The sequence below is a fragment of the Pan paniscus genome, chromosome 17, assembly GCF_029289425.2.
Source record: "Pan paniscus chromosome 17, NHGRI_mPanPan1-v2.0_pri, whole genome shotgun sequence".
NCBI classification, from domain to species: Eukaryota; Metazoa; Chordata; class Mammalia; order Primates; family Hominidae; genus Pan; species Pan paniscus.
In genome coordinates this window covers 32,704,426-32,720,082 of record NC_073266.2, presented here as the reverse complement: position 1 = coordinate 32,720,082, position 15,657 = coordinate 32,704,426, and the positions used below count along the sequence as shown (strand labels likewise).

At 40.0% G+C, this 15,657-nt stretch overlaps 1 long non-coding RNA gene across 1 annotated transcript in view; it reads left to right on the top strand.

Annotated features, from left to right (window-relative positions):
- LOC117976767 (uncharacterized) overlaps positions 1–15,657 on the top strand; it is a 75,266-nt gene that overhangs the window by 14,981 nt on the left and 44,628 nt on the right. Inside the window, exon 3 of the long non-coding RNA XR_008621846.2 lies at positions 6,291–12,081. This is a non-coding gene — a long non-coding RNA (uncharacterized LOC117976767). The remainder of the gene's footprint in view (positions 1–6,290; positions 12,082–15,657) is intronic.

Sequence of the window (15,657 nt, the reverse complement as noted above, 5' to 3'; positions counted from 1 at the left end):
CTTTATAGACGTTCAATACATCCTCCTTAAAAAAAAATTAAAGCCTCATCCTTACCTTTGTCTTCAGAAATTCCAAGTACCTGCAATTTCTGAGCATTTCTGCAGGTCAGTGTAATGGGTCAATTTCTGCACATTTCTGCAGGCCAGTGTAATGGGTCAGCTTGCTGATTATTGGTTTCCCCTCTTGCAGTCTGAGGTTTCAACCACTTACCTTCATTCCATGAGCTTTCCAACTTTCAAAGATGTTTAACCACTCTTCCCTGTTGTCATCTTTGTCCTTTTGAATTTATCACCTCTCCCATTAAAAAAAAAACCTGTTCACTATAATTATAACATTTTAGGAAGAAGTGGACTAAATGTATGTTTCAATATGCCATATTTAGCTGGACTTCGATCATCGTCACTTAACTTAAAAGTATTAAAAACTTACATCAGACCGTGCAGCTCAGTATGTGGCCTGGCTAGAATTTCAACCCTCTGGGAAGGAAAGAAAAGAAAGATAAAAAGGAAATGAGGTCTGAGACTCTGCAGGGTGCCTGGTCAGAGAGTGATGAACAATGGAATGATGAGTCTGAATGGAAGGCATTTCCGGAAAACATGAAATGGAGTTGGGGGGGCAGCAGAACGTAATGTCCTTGAACAATGATTTCACCTGACTTCTCTCTTCTGTTCTTCTGTTTCTCTTTCCATCTTTTCTTTCTCATTCACTCTCTTCCATCCATAAGCAGGTTTGTAGCAACTTCCATGTTTTAAGCTCAGGGCTAGTCCTGAGAATACAATGGTACATAAGGCGGGTGTGCTCCCTGTCCTAACTTAATAGCATGAAACAGCCCTTCAGTGCAGCATGCTCAGGACATAGAGGAGGGATAATGGATAATTAACCTAATTTTAGAGCATCAAAGCAGCTGGCTCTTCCAGCCACTTCCAGAGCTGCTTGTTCTTTGACCCATTTCTCCTTAATGTCAACATCATCTTTATCATCACAATCATCATTATTAATACTATAACTACTTATAGAAATTTGATTTACCTGGTCCCATGGTAGACCTTGTATATAGCTTATTTAATTTAATCCTTATAACAATCCAGCAAGATGGATTTTATCAGCTTGAAAAAATTAAGTAACTCACCCAAAGTCACCAGTGGTTAGCAAAGCTTCCTGGCTGCCACCTCCCTTTGACTTTTTAGATGTTCCTTTTCTGTGCCTCCCTACTAATGAATGTAGGTCCTTGTCATTGTGCTTAGCCATCAAGCATTTTTAAATCTTTGTGTTCTCACAGAAACTATTCCTCACTGATCTCCGTATCCCTGATGCCTAACACAGTATCTGGCACAGGATTAAAACTCATTAAATAAATAATTTTTTATGTAAGGCAAAGTCAGGATTTGAACCCAGATTTTTAAATTACAAAGCTCATGCCTTTCCATTGTATAGCATTGTTCTCCAGTTAAGACTTTTTCTCATTGATATTACCTTTCCCCTTGTACACAAGGTTCACCTTTGGCTCGCTCTGCCCCATGCCTGTTGGCCCCTGCTGACACCTGTCTTCCTCTCTCTGGGAAGACTTGTGATTAAACCAACAAGCACAGATACATCTTTTTCAAAAGCAAATAAATGTCTTTTGGAAAAAATCTCTCACTGCCTTCAAGTGCAGTCACAGCACAAATTTAAGCATCAAAACAAACTTTTTGTTATAAATATTTACTCCATTGTGGACAGAGACTTAGGAGTCCATCTGTTCTATGGGATTTTCATTTTAGTAGAATTTTTTGAAACCAGATCAGCAAATCATTGTTACTATTGGCCACACACAGAAATATGTTGCTTAAACAGAACTCTATGTTCAAATGGCATCTGTTATGATCCTTGAGCTTGTCTACACAGAGCTACAGAAGGCAGCAAAGATAAGCGGTAGTGGGAACCTGAGTCACTGACCGTCAATCAAGGGACTGCACCTCCTGGAATACTCCCTGCTGGTTCATAAGCTCTGGAAACTCAGGTGAAAACAGCAGATGGAACTGGTGTTGATATTAAGACACTTCTGCTTCCTTCCAATTATTTGCCAATTTCTTTTTCTTTGCCAAATTTGTAAATGCTCACTTTTAGAGGCAGAATAGCAGAGGAACAAACCTGGTTATATTCTTTCTCGCTTTGCATTTGAAAACTGTGACCTTGGCAAGCTGAAGTGGCTGCATCCTAAATCTCTATTTCCTCACCTGTAAAATAAGCCTAACAGTATTGTTTGAAGACTAAATGAGAGAGCTCAGTGAAACACTAGCACCCTTCAAGGCCGATTGTGGTTGGACAATGACTCTTCATTTCCCTTGAAAGAAGATGAAAGAATCACACATTGAGGTGCCCATAAACCACCCCCAAGTACTCTGATTCAGTGTGAGGCCTGGGCAACTGTCCATCTTCAGTGAAACTGAAGTGGAGAACCACTGCCATAAGTGAGGTATGGAACCAGTTTTCTCAATTGAGACAGAAGTTTTTGGCTTCCACTCTGGAATTAAAAATGAAATATCAAGTTCAGGATGTAGTAAGCCATTTCACTGTCTATTTATAAAGCATTTTACAATGATTATGTTTATTCCTTCTGTATCCTTGAGAACAGGTTTGCCTTTATGAGCCATGCTTTCTCCTTGAGAACACAAAGATAAAAAGATTCATTCAGAATGTCAATGGCAGTAACAGGATTGAAATCCAGACTATTTATCATCCACAATAGCTCAATGCTACAGTCCTTGCTCAAGCAGGATACCTACTGACAATCTGAATAATTGACTGCACTAAAAACTTTGTCAAATCAGGTTCATAAATTAGGCTTTAATAGAATATTATAAGTTGGCTGAGCTAAAAGGCAAATATCAATCTTATGATTTGTATTTAAGAATACACTGAAAATGTCATTCAACCACTTATGGAAATGATAGAGAACTAGTCCTCCAACATAGATTTTTAGCAGGAATAGAGTCAAACTCAGAGTTATGCACAAGGGAAAGAGAACAGTTGGTATTAAATAGAGGTTTCCAGGTACAACATAGAGAAATACTAATGAGAGATCTTGGGAAATTGCCAGAGTTTTTATTTAATAAGAAAGTTTAAGTGTGCTTCTAGGAATGGGTCGAGAAGTTATTCTCCCAAGCTGCTCATTTTAGATTGAATTCATGAGGGTTTTATATTTCATGTCTTGTTTTCACAATTGCTTTATGAAAAAAAAAAAAACAAACAAACCCAAATTAGAAAAACAACAACAGACCAGTTATCTAGAAACTATCATCTGCTTGAAATTTTGCTTAAATGTAATTTGCTCCCTATTCTTCTGTTAAATAGATGGAAAGCATGGGGACAGTGGACAATATTGTAGAAAAATCATTTGCTAAAGGTTATAAAGAGGCTAACAGAATTCAAATGGTGAAACTATTCCTATAACAATTATCTTTCAAAGTTGTCTTTGAATCATTCTTTCCAATATAAAGGGACAAAGAATATAGTGTTCCTCACTCTAGGTGCTCCAGCTATCATTTCCGCAATAAAATATCATGAACTGTGCCATAATATAAGGCATTTAATTAGAGTCATTTAACATATTGTAACTCACCAATGATTTTTGCATTCAGCACATTTCAAACAGCTGAGTTTTAAAAATGTAGAGATTTGTTCACCACTAAATATCAATGGGCCTCTGCAGCTGCACAGCCCCTTAGATCTGGTTTGCATATGTGGCTTAATGAGTCCTCGGGAACAAGACAGAATCAAGGAAACAGCAGCAAAGAAAAACACCCAACTGGAGAGGAAGTTAACCCAGCCATGGAAGTGGCACTGGTCCACGGACCCTAGGCTGAAAGGCCTCAGAAGAAGTCTGAAGGAAAGCAGGCTGCGAGCCAAATGGAAAGTGACCCTGGGCCTCGGGTGAATGTCATGTGCCTGCTTAACTCTTTGGTCCTGAGTTCTTGGAGAATCTCTGTAGGTTGAGGAACTCAATGGGTAATTTTCTACAGAATAATACCTGACCAGTTACAAGCACATTACATAGTAAGGCCACAAGAAGGCTCAAATTGCCCAACTCTAATTCTCTTACCTGTCTGCTCCCATGGAAACCCCTCATCTCCTATCTAACATCGAACTCCCAATGTTAAGGTTACTCCCCTAGCATCAATATGACAGGGAAGCCCACTGTCAACAGACGGAAATGTTACCTGTGAGGAAAAGGAGGCTGGAAGGGACAAAATTTCCCTCTGTTTTTTCTTAAATATATTTCCCTCCTTACCACAAGAGACAAATTCTCAACAATTTAGAAACCATTAACTGAAAAGATGAAGATATAAAAACTCACACTAAATCCACAAACTGGATATAAGCACTGTTAACATTGGGAAGTACGTCCTCCCAGTCCTTATTCTATATCAGAACACTCTTCTACCTATACCTCATCCATATCTATCATGGGTTCTGGCACTACCTCAACTCTTATGCACGTTCTAAGCCTTTTTGATAAATATTATGATATATAACATCAAAAATATTGTCCTCTAAAAAATGAATTATTTTGTATTTGTATCAGAAGAACATAAGAGTGACCATTTACTAACACATTCACTTATTGGGAATATTATATTTAGCTTGCCAATTTGAAAGGTGAAAGTCTTTTCGCAGCTGTTTAAATTCACAGTACTTTCACGTCCCCTTGAATTTTTAGCTCCCCAGTCATCCCCTGGGGGACTGGTCTTCAGGGGAGACTCACTGAACGCCCACCTTCTCTTTTTCCCTTGTCTTCTATAGCAGAGCTAGGGCAGGCTGACGTTTTCAAAAAGGATGTTACTGCAGAATGAAGTGGAAACAAGAGGAAATAATTATAGAAAATTAAAACAGCATAAAAATATTCATATGTCTGAGACTGAGCCGAGGAATACTTAAGATCAGAAAAGAACTTTCCAAAATTTTGCACCCCATCTTGCCTGGATTTTTTTTTCTTCCCACACTCTCAGGCTCCATGTGTTTCCTTCCCTATAGAAACAGACGACCCGAGCACCTTCCTTTCACAGACAAATAACTGCTTAAAGCTAAGCCATGCCTCTGGTCTAAATTTCCCAAACTCCTAGAATTCTGTCCTCTCGATGATGTTTCTGTATTTTCCGTGTCTAAACTTTGAATACTTATTCTGATCGGGATTTAAAATGCAGGCCTTCATAGCTGCATTAGTAAAACATTTATATTACACTTGGCTACATATTTAACAAATTGCCTCTCTTTAAGAAGAGCAGAATTATATGTAATTTTGAGAAATTCCAGACGTGTTGAAGGAAGTCCCATAAATTCCTTTTCTTGAAGCAAAAGGCCATGAGCCAGTATTTGAATGTATTTCTTGCAAAATAAGAGACAATACCCTTGTAAGGCACAGTCTCTATGGTCAAAGTAAACCACTGATCTTATAAAGAGTTCGGGAAGGGTGGCATCCAAGGACTCGTGGACTTTCATTAATGGAAATGTGTATGAATTGATTGACCTGGCTGAGGCTTGTGGAAGAAAGGCTACTGGAGTGAGTCTTTTGCTGATTGGTTGACTTTCGGATATGTGTGGCTGCCACGGATTGGCTGACTTTCATAAGTATTAATATATTCATGTAAATAAGCTGTCCTTGATCAACTGGGATGAGCCTGAAGTTGATTCTGGTGAGCTCTTGTTCATGGCTTGGGATTACTGCCAAAGAAAGGTCTTTTTCTTTCTTGAATTTGGAGGACTGGAATATTTCATTCTGACTTGATTGCTGTATCTTTGAGAGACATATTTTTTTCACAAATGATACGCATTTCAGTAAAAATGGGCAAATTTGAGATGTAACTGGATGACATGAGTCTTTAAGGTCTGGTGTTTGAGCTCCAACTACTTCTAGAGCATTTTGAGATAACCTTCAGATTAATTTATTAGAATGGCATCATAGAGTAATGAAATTAGATATTCCTTGAAAACGATTTGTTAAGCCTCATTTTGTGACAGGTAGAAAAACTGAAACCTGAGAGGTGTTTTCACATTCCCTAAAAGATAAATCTTAACCTGGTTTCCTATGCACCTCTCAATACCAAGCTTTTCTGACATTGTTTGATGGGAATCTGGTCAACAAATAAGAGGAAAGACTATATAGATAAACTATTCATTGTGAGTAGTTATGTTATTTGATAAAATATAAACTATGTTAAATGGAAAATACACTGTTTATATGTTATATATATATTTCTTGATCTTATATATACAAACTATTTTCTGTTTTCTCTTTATTCTCTAAGAGTAGAAAAGGAAAGTGTAGAAGAGAGGAAAAACAACGTGGAAGTGTTCTGATGGGACGGAAGAAGATCGGGCCAAGGAAAGAAGAATGTTGTGAAGATGCAAGCAGCCAATTTGTGCTCCATAAAAAGTAAAATGTTGGTATTATACATAAAGCCATTTGTTTCTTTTTCATGGGAAGGTAGAGAAATTAAAGGTGAAGGCAATGGGGATTGGCATAGGAATAATGGAAAACAAAGTTGATGGTTCACTTCTTCATCTGAGGAGGCTCACTTTGTGGTCCTGCAGCCAGCAATAAGGAAAACAATGGAAGAGCATAGTGGTGATTTACTAGTAAAAACATAGCTCCTGAGTTGGGTGTGGTGACTTACACCTGTAATCTCAGTACTTTGGGAGGCTGTGGAGGGAGAATTGCTTGAGGCCAGGCGTTTGAGACTGCCCTGTGCAGCATAATGAGACCCTATATCTACAAAAATTAAAAATAAAAAAATTAGCCAAGAATGGTGGCACACACCTGTAGTCCCAGCTACTCTGGGAGGCTGAGGTGGGAGGATCATTGGAACCCAGGAAGTGGAGGCTACAGTGAGTCATGATCATGCCACTACCCTTTAGCCTGGACAACAGAACGAGACCGCCATCTCAAAAAATAGATAAATAAAAATAAAAATACAGCTCCCATCTGTCCACTACTCTCCATTTCCACCACACTCTTTCTCCTGGTCCATGTCCTTAGTCTCCACGTTGGTCTCCGTTTTGTTCACTCTTGCCATCTTCCACACAGCAGCCAGTTATCTTTTAAAAATACGGCTCCGTTTCACTCACTCTCCTTCAAAGGCTTCCCATTGCTCTTAGCATAAAATCCAAAATCTTTTAAATGTCTGATGAGTAATGTGGACACATACTTTGTTATCTCAACAGAGGTACCTTGAGAGAGAAAGGGGGCATCATTGCTGGGACTCTCTGGGGCACACTGGGCTGGGTGGCCCCCCCAGGGCCTTCTGTGACCTTGCCCCATCTACCTTTCCACTTGCTTTTGCTTCTCCCCGTACCAGCACCACTCATGATGCTCTGACAACATTGGCCTTCTTTCTGTTCCTCAAATGCCCAATTGTCTCTGACTGTAGAGCATCTGCACATACTGCTCTTCCTGCCTGGAACACTTGTGCTCCTCTCAGGCCAGGTTCTACTCAGCCTCAGGATGTGCTTCTGATCCACAGTGCAAACTTCCTGATAGCCCAATCTAACTTAAGTGTCCTGTTACAATCTCTCATGGAGCCCTTTATTTTTTTCTCTATAGTAGTTTCACAATTAGTAATTTTGCGTTTATTTGTAGTGTTGTCTGCTGAATGTCCATCTTCTCCTCTAGGTGGTGTGCTCCCCAAGGCAGATATTGTGTCTTTGTGTTCAAACTTTACTCCTATGTCCTGGCAGTATGGAATGCACATGGCAAGCACTCAAGACACAAGAAATATTTATTGAATGATGGATTGAATACATATATACCTGGGTGGGTAAGAAGAGACAATACTTATCAAAATGCATAGGATGAGGGCAATACAAATGCTATAGACTTCTGCTGGACCTGTTCATAGGCTTCAGAATTTCCCCAACAATATGTATCTGTTAGCTTAGGCTGAGCATACTACAGTAACAAACATCCTCAGACTCTCAGCAGCTGACACAATAACGGTTTATTTATTGCTCATGTTACATGCCTATTGTAAGTCAGCTGCATGTCTTCTTCATCTGAGACCCAGGCTGTTGTAAGGGTCCCCATTCCAACATTGCTTGTCTCTTCTCAGAGAGAATGAGAGCACGGCCAAGGATGAGAGAGTTCTTGCTCTGCTCAGAAGGAGCACACCTCATTTCTGCTTCTATTTCATTGGTCAAAGCAAGTAACATGATATCAACAGGGCCGAGATGTGTGATCCTCTCACAGGGAGACGTCCACGTAAAGATGCCTATGGGAAAGGGATCAATACTTTGAAATATCATAATACATAGGTGTTGCATGCTTTTGGTAGATGAACTAAAGGGAGTTTTGTTGCTTGCGTATTTTGGTAAGGTCTGGGAGTTAAACGGAAAATATGACTCTAATTTTATTCTTGGGAAAACAAGGGCTCTATGAGCTGAGGCAGTACCCTGAGACTAAAAAGCACTGTGTCTGAGAGAGTGAGTCTCCAGACTAGTCTGCAGCTGCCTTGCTCCTCTGTGGGCTTTAATTCCCTTTTCACCCATGCCCAGCCCTTGGAGTCATCCTCTGATGTTTCATGATATTCTTCGATATCTTTTATACTTGCACGAATTTTCTTCTTACTAAAGTTAGGCTTTATCTATGCAAGAGAGAGATAAATGCAAATCAGAAGAAAACCCAGCCTTCTGTTTCTAGTGGAGAAGTTCTGTATTTAATGCCTTCTACAGACCATTAACATCCCATTTTTAAAAGAAAAAGGGAGGTTTTACTGCGTGGGTTGATCATTCACTCTCCTGATTCCTGCCTTCATCAAGTTCTCCAAAATCAAGACTCTAATAAGAAATTTAACTCAGCCTTTTTTGGCAGGGGTGGGTGGGGTAAACCTCATCCTTCCCTCGTTTTAAAGTGAAATGGACAGAAAACCTGAAGAACTGAAAGGTAGGTGAGATCACAGCACTTATACAATAATTCAATTAACATCTGCTTTCTTAAAAGCAGATGTTAAAATTGTACCTGCAGCTGTGAGGCATAATGGGAACTTCTCTTTGGAAATGGGATGATATTTAAAGAATAGAAGTGTGTGACCAGGAATGGAAGGGAGTGCAGCTGAGACAAAGCTGGGGGCATGTGACAAGGTAAAGAGCCTCTTTTAAAATGCCTATGGTCAGCAAATGCACAAGAGACTTATTTTTCCTTTTGGAAATGAGGCTCTAATCTTCAATTGAATCCAAATACCTGCAACCCCATTTGACTTACCTCTATTGTGCCAAAAAAATAAAATTAGAATTAAAACTAGATGAATGTAAGTGCAAAATAGACGGAAAAGGCAGGCATTATGTAATGACAATTCAGCAAGCAGTGAAACTTCACAGTCATAATCACCAAGGGGAACATCAGAGTCATGAAATCCTGTCAATCTTTTTTTTTTTTTTTTTTTTTTTGAGACGGAGTCTTGCTCTGTCACCCAAGCTGGAGTGCAGAGTGGTATGATCTCAACTCACTGCAACCTCCGCCTCCAGGGTTCAATCAATTCTCCTGCCTCCACCTCCCGAGTAGCTAGGATCACAGGCGTGCACCACCACGCCTGCTAATTTTTGTATTTTTAGTAGAGATGGTGTGACACCATGTTGGCCAGGCTGGTCTCCAACTCCTGACCTCAAGTGATGCGCCCGCCTCAGCCTCCCAAAGTGTTGGGATTACAAGCGTGAGCCACTGTGCCGGGACCCTCTCAATCTTTTGGATAAGCCTGTGCCATGCCACGCACTACCTATGAAAATCTCAGCTATTTCTGAAGCTTTAGAGAAGAAGGGTAAAATATCTCATTATTTTATTGAACTCTTCGTTTTCAGCTTTATCTCAATGTTGTGTTTACTATCAGAGAAATAAGTTGCATTTTCAAGAAATACCCACAGGTGGGTGGTTGTTTCTGTTTGGGACCAGTCCCACCCACCAGGGAACTGTGGTGCCAGACAGGACAGAATTTCCGCATTGCCATCCGGTTCTTATCATTAGCAAATGACTAAAGAAACAAAGCGAATATTCATCCAGTGCTAAATGCTTTGAAGAAGACTCTTCCCTTGCTGAACCCCTTGGTATGAATTAGCTAAGTGATGAATAAATACAAAATGTCTACGAGGGAGCAAGAGTTAAAGAAATTGAACAAAGGAGGTGCAGATGGATGTCATGATGACTAACGTGCTTAAGTACTCAGCTTATCTGTGATGTCCCCTGAGGTTTCTTAGAACTCGCAATGACTGTTTCACATTTGTACAACACTCTGGAGTCTCAGACAACACATGATCTCTACCTGCCACTTGCCTAATTCTGTTGAGAGAAACTGCTTTCAATATGACTGTTGAAATTTAAAGGTGAAATTGGCTATTGAAACTTAAGATATTTAATTACATTTTTTACTTTATTTGCATAAAAACATAATATTATAGTTACTTGTAGTAAGTACAGGTTATAAATATTTTATCCCAACTGTTCTTTTTCCCTCCAAATGCTGAATCTAGCTACCTATGTTTAGTCTTTACTTAGGCTGCTCTTGCTTCCACTGTTGAGGAAATTACACCAGCTTTATATCCAGAGAACCTTAAATCTCTCATCTTTCCCTGCTTCCCACACTCATTCACCACCATTGTGTCCAGGAAAGACACAGTAACATTCTCCCATTTTCTTTATACCTCTTTACATATGTAGTTCTTACTTCGCCTTGCCCTTTAGAAGTCTGGGTATATAATATGTATGTTTGTCTCCAAAGAGGCACTATGCTGTAATAGTTTATAGTACGGGTTGGAAATTGTTTTCTGTAAACACCCAAATTGTAAAGATTTTAGACTTTTCAGGCCCTAGTAGTAACTTCTCAATTCTGCAATTGTATTGTAAAATCAGCTATAGACAATATGGAATCAAATAGTCACGGTTGTGTTCCAGTAGAACTTTATTTACATACACAGCAGCTGGCCAGATTTGACCTACAGGTTGTAGTTTGCCGACTCTTGGTGCAGAGCACGGACTTTGGAGCCACATGGCCTCACTTCCTGGCTTTGTGTACTTGGGCAAGTCACTAACCTCTCTGCCCATTAGTTTTCCCATCATCATGGGAAGAATAACACCTGCTTCACAGCGTTGTTTTGAAGGTGAAATTATCTGACACATGTAAAGTTGGTAAAGATTTCTCTCTGGAATAGTATGAAATCAACATAAATGCTTGCTATTGTTACAAGCAACTTGAGGGGAAAAATAATACGTATTATTTACTTGTCTCTTCCTTTGTGTTCCCACAATCTCCTCACTCTCCACAGCACATAGTAGAGTCCAAGTTGCAGAGATACTCAATAATTATGTGTTGCATTGAATTATTCTGGCTTGCTTTGGCCTTACTTTTTTTGTTTTTTGTGTGTTTTTTTTTTAACAAAGAATAACTACTTAATTTCTCTTCTTTCCCTTCCATCTGATGAATATGTCCTGTATAGTTATTACTTTCTTGCTCTTAGAGAAAAATTATGTTCTAGGGAGTATCTATTTGGGGCAACTTGAATCTATGTTTCCCAGCTTAAATTTTTAAAAAATATATATTTTGAGCTCCTGCAACCAATATCCTTTTTCCCTTCTTTATGGTTTAGACCTAAACTTTTTTTTTAACTAATCCTTTTCCTTCATGTGTAGACCTAAACTTTTAAAGGGGGTTTTCCTAAAGAGATCAAATATTTTGTCCTTTCTGAATATTTTCCTGGGGGACAGATCTAGGACAGCCCTCTGATTATCCTCCCTTGGTAGTATTCATACTATTGTATGATCCTTTTACTGTGAGTATAGGTGGGACCTGTAAGTTGTTTCTAAACAGTAAATTATGACAAAGGTGATATGATGTCACTGTCATTATTATGTCACATAAGATTATGACTTCTATCTTGCTAGTAGACCCTCTCCATTAACTCTCTCTCTTTCTGATTGAGTGTAAGCTGCTATATGAAAGGATCCACAAGATGAATAATTAAGGGGGACCTCTGATCAACAGCCAGCAAGGAACTGAATCCCTCAGACCCACAACTCACAAGAAACTGAAGCTGAAGCAGATTCTTCCTCAGTCAAGCTTCAGGTGAGATTCTAGCCCTGCCCAACACCTTGGTTATAGCCTTATGACAGACCCTGGAGCGGGCAACACAGCTAAGCTGTACCCAGATTCCTGACTCACAGAAACTGTGAAATAATAAATGTGAATTGTTTTAAGCTGCTAAAATTGTGGCAATACTGTTATGCAAAAATAGATAACTAACACAATATGAAACTACTGGATTATAACAGCAATTATTCAAAATAATTATAATGGTTTCTTATCAATGATTTGGTTTGTCAATCATCAAATGTATTTAAGAATTGATTTTTAAGGTCATCATGCTTGGCAACTTGGTTTGCCACCAATACTATGGTAATTAATAATCTATAATAACACTTCCATAATCCAGCCTTCTGGAAAATTCAGTTCCCCAAAAGAATCCTAAATCTGGAAAACAGCGTCAGAGAATAAACAAATTCAAATTTTTGTGAAATAAAAAGCACAACTAAGAAAAACTGAAGATTACAATACTGCAACTGCTCTATTGTAATTGTGATTGGGTAGCTCATAGCATAGAAGCAAGAAGTTAGTTGTGGTTCTAAAAGAGGAGAAATGGTAGCTGGGCTCGATGGGAGTATACACCATTGCTCCTATTCCATCTAAACATGGCCTCATACATAACTATGGTCAGTGTTTGGGCAGGGGACATTGGCACAGCAATGATCCTCTGAATAAGTATACTGTGACCTAACAGCTTTAATATATCCTGACATTTTAAGCACTAACTTCCCAGTGTGCAGTGCATTGAACTCTGTGGAAAATAGATCCTAGATAACTAAGTAACAATAAGTAATATTTTCTCTTTCCTGTTAATGAAAGTGGACGTGTGAAATCATGAGTTGGATGGACAAAATCACTTTCTCATATGCTTGAGAGATGTAAACGGACCTTTCAGATCCAGAGACAGATCTATCAAAGTCATATTTCCGACACCTGCCACTGGTTTCCCTTGCTTTTATAACCCAACAGATAATGGGGCCATGTTTAAAAGGAATGGGGGTGATGGTATAGATTCAGGATCTAGGGGTTATTCGTTATAATATCTGTGTTAACCTGAGTGTTAGGAATGGGTCACCAGGGGAGTTTCTGATATAGCCTGAGAATGATGAAGATGCTGGAAAACCGGCCCTGTCACACACCAATGAAGCACGAATAGCTGTGCCCATCTCTCAGACAACTGGCTGATGTCGGCAGCGGGAACTGAACTGAACAAACAGGGAGGAGAGTGACTTTGCTTCTCATCAAAGGTTACAGAATGAAGCCTGCAGCTCAGCTTTCCATGAAGTCATCTTTATGGATTTGGGGTTCTGTGGAACTGATTAGTAGCTTTAAATCCCCACTTGGCTTTGTCTTTGTAAGAAGAAAATACCTAATTGTGTCTCAGATTCACATTAACTTGGTCCATATCTAATTGGAAAAAATTTTTTGTTATTCCACAGAATCATTGACTGTAATAATCCATAGATTCACCGCATCTAGGCTATTAAAACGCACTCTACCAAACTCGGACAGCATGACAATTGTAGTTGATTAATACTGTGGTGCCATTCTGAATAAGCTTCTAATCTTGTCCTAGTCAAATTCATTGCTTGCTACATGGCTTTCCCGGTTAATTCTGAGTTCAGCAAAGAGCTCCACTGGGCTGATGTTGAGCAGAGGCCAGCGGCTGCCAGAACTGTCATACTTACTACTGTCTCCATGAGCCAGACTGGAAAGGTACACAGAGCTGAGAGCTCAGGTATACCCTGATCCCACTATCAGATCTAACTGGGCTCCCACCATCACCACCCTATTGCAGAAAGAAATCATGAGTGACCACTCAGCTCAAGGCTTCTCTGCTGATGCCATCCAGTGAGTTTCCTGGCAGCCATCTTTTTATGAAAGAATAGAGGTCAGCCTGACTGCACTTCCAGATGATTAGAGGTGAATCCGCAGGAAATTTATGGTAGACAGTTAATGGGAGGTGTTGATTGTGTGTGTGTGTGAGAACAGAGGTTGTAAATTCTGGCTTTTCTTGCCTGCAGTTGGCTGTAACAGTGCAATTACATTAAACCAGTTCCTGGAACCATGGGACTGTGATGTGCCTTCATCTAACACATCTGCTTTATTGCTCTCACAACCAGCCCCACGAAAGAGTTGGGGTTTTGGTATAGCCCCCAACAAGCCACTCTCCTCTCTGCTCAAGTCAGTTACTTCTCTGACTCTGGGGTACCCGTGTCACCCCAAAGGCAAATGCCTTTAAGCTCTAGGAAACTTTCTGCTTCTTCATCAGTGGAAAATGACCGTAAGCTACCCGAAAGCTCCCTGTCTCCTCAAATCTCATCTCCCCGTTCCCCCACCATCCACTCTCTAGCTCATCTCTCACCTGGAAGTCTGCCTGAATGAACTTTCCACCCCACTAATAACCTGATGAAACAAGTGCAGTTCAAAGGAGACCCGTTAACTGAGTTCCACAGCCCAGTCAACAGTAGCTCAACAGTAAGAATGAGCAAAGCGTGCAAGTTCTTTCGGGAAGTTTACCCAAACCTGCTGGGCAGCTCAATTATTCCTATCTCATATCCACTGGGAATTCCAAGGAGCTGGTCCTCAAAACACGCCAGGAGGTACACTAAGGTACACTTTTCTAATTATAATTAGAAAAGGGTTCTATTCACTGTTTGAAGTAGGAAAGTAAATGAAAACACCTGCCCCCTGAATTATGTTCAAACAAAACACATTTCCTTTCCCACAGTAATGTAATAACCTTTTTAAACTCTTCCCTTTCTGCAGAGATCTGAGATCAAAAGAAATTCAGTCCTGCTACCCTTGATGCTGGGACCTTTTCCCCCTTGGCCATTTCCTAGCTTATTTCCAGGTGGGTTGGACTGAAAGGCCTGAGTTCCAGCCTTAGGTTTATAGACTGAGTTCCAGTCACAGGTTTACATACTGTGATGTCTCACAGTAAGTAACGTGTGTGGATCCCTGGAAACTCCCAAACCGCTATTTTAAGGGGAAAGGCACTGAGGAAGGATGAAAGCTAGAGACTCTTTCCTTCATCCTCCCAATCTCTTATGCTGTAAGTAGGATGTGTTGGGTAAAGCTAGAAGAATATCTTGGGTACAGCCTCTTGTAGTGTTTCCTACCTATGGCATGATACTTTTGAAAGACTCCTTCCTGTCCTGCAGAACATCTTTAGTCCTCACAAGTTCTCCTGCTGCAGGGGACTTGTCTGACCTCTGCAGGCTGGGACCAGTTCCCGTTATATCCCATAGAGCCTTTTTTTTTTTTTTCCTGTGGCTGCACCAGCATCATTGTGTCACCATGCTCTGCTCCTGGGCCTGTCACCTCCCATGGACTGTGAGCTCCTGGAAGCGGTTCATTTTTGTATCCTTAGCACCTGGCATAGAGCCTGGCATGCAGTGGACACTCAACAAATATCTTTGAATGAATTAGTGAGTGGATGACAGTAAAGAATACCAAAAGTAGAACGTTCTTCCAATGAAAGTAGATGTTGAGAATAAAGGTGCTCCTCTGAATCACCCCTGACATGCAAAGACCCTCTGTTTCCTAAGAAGGAAA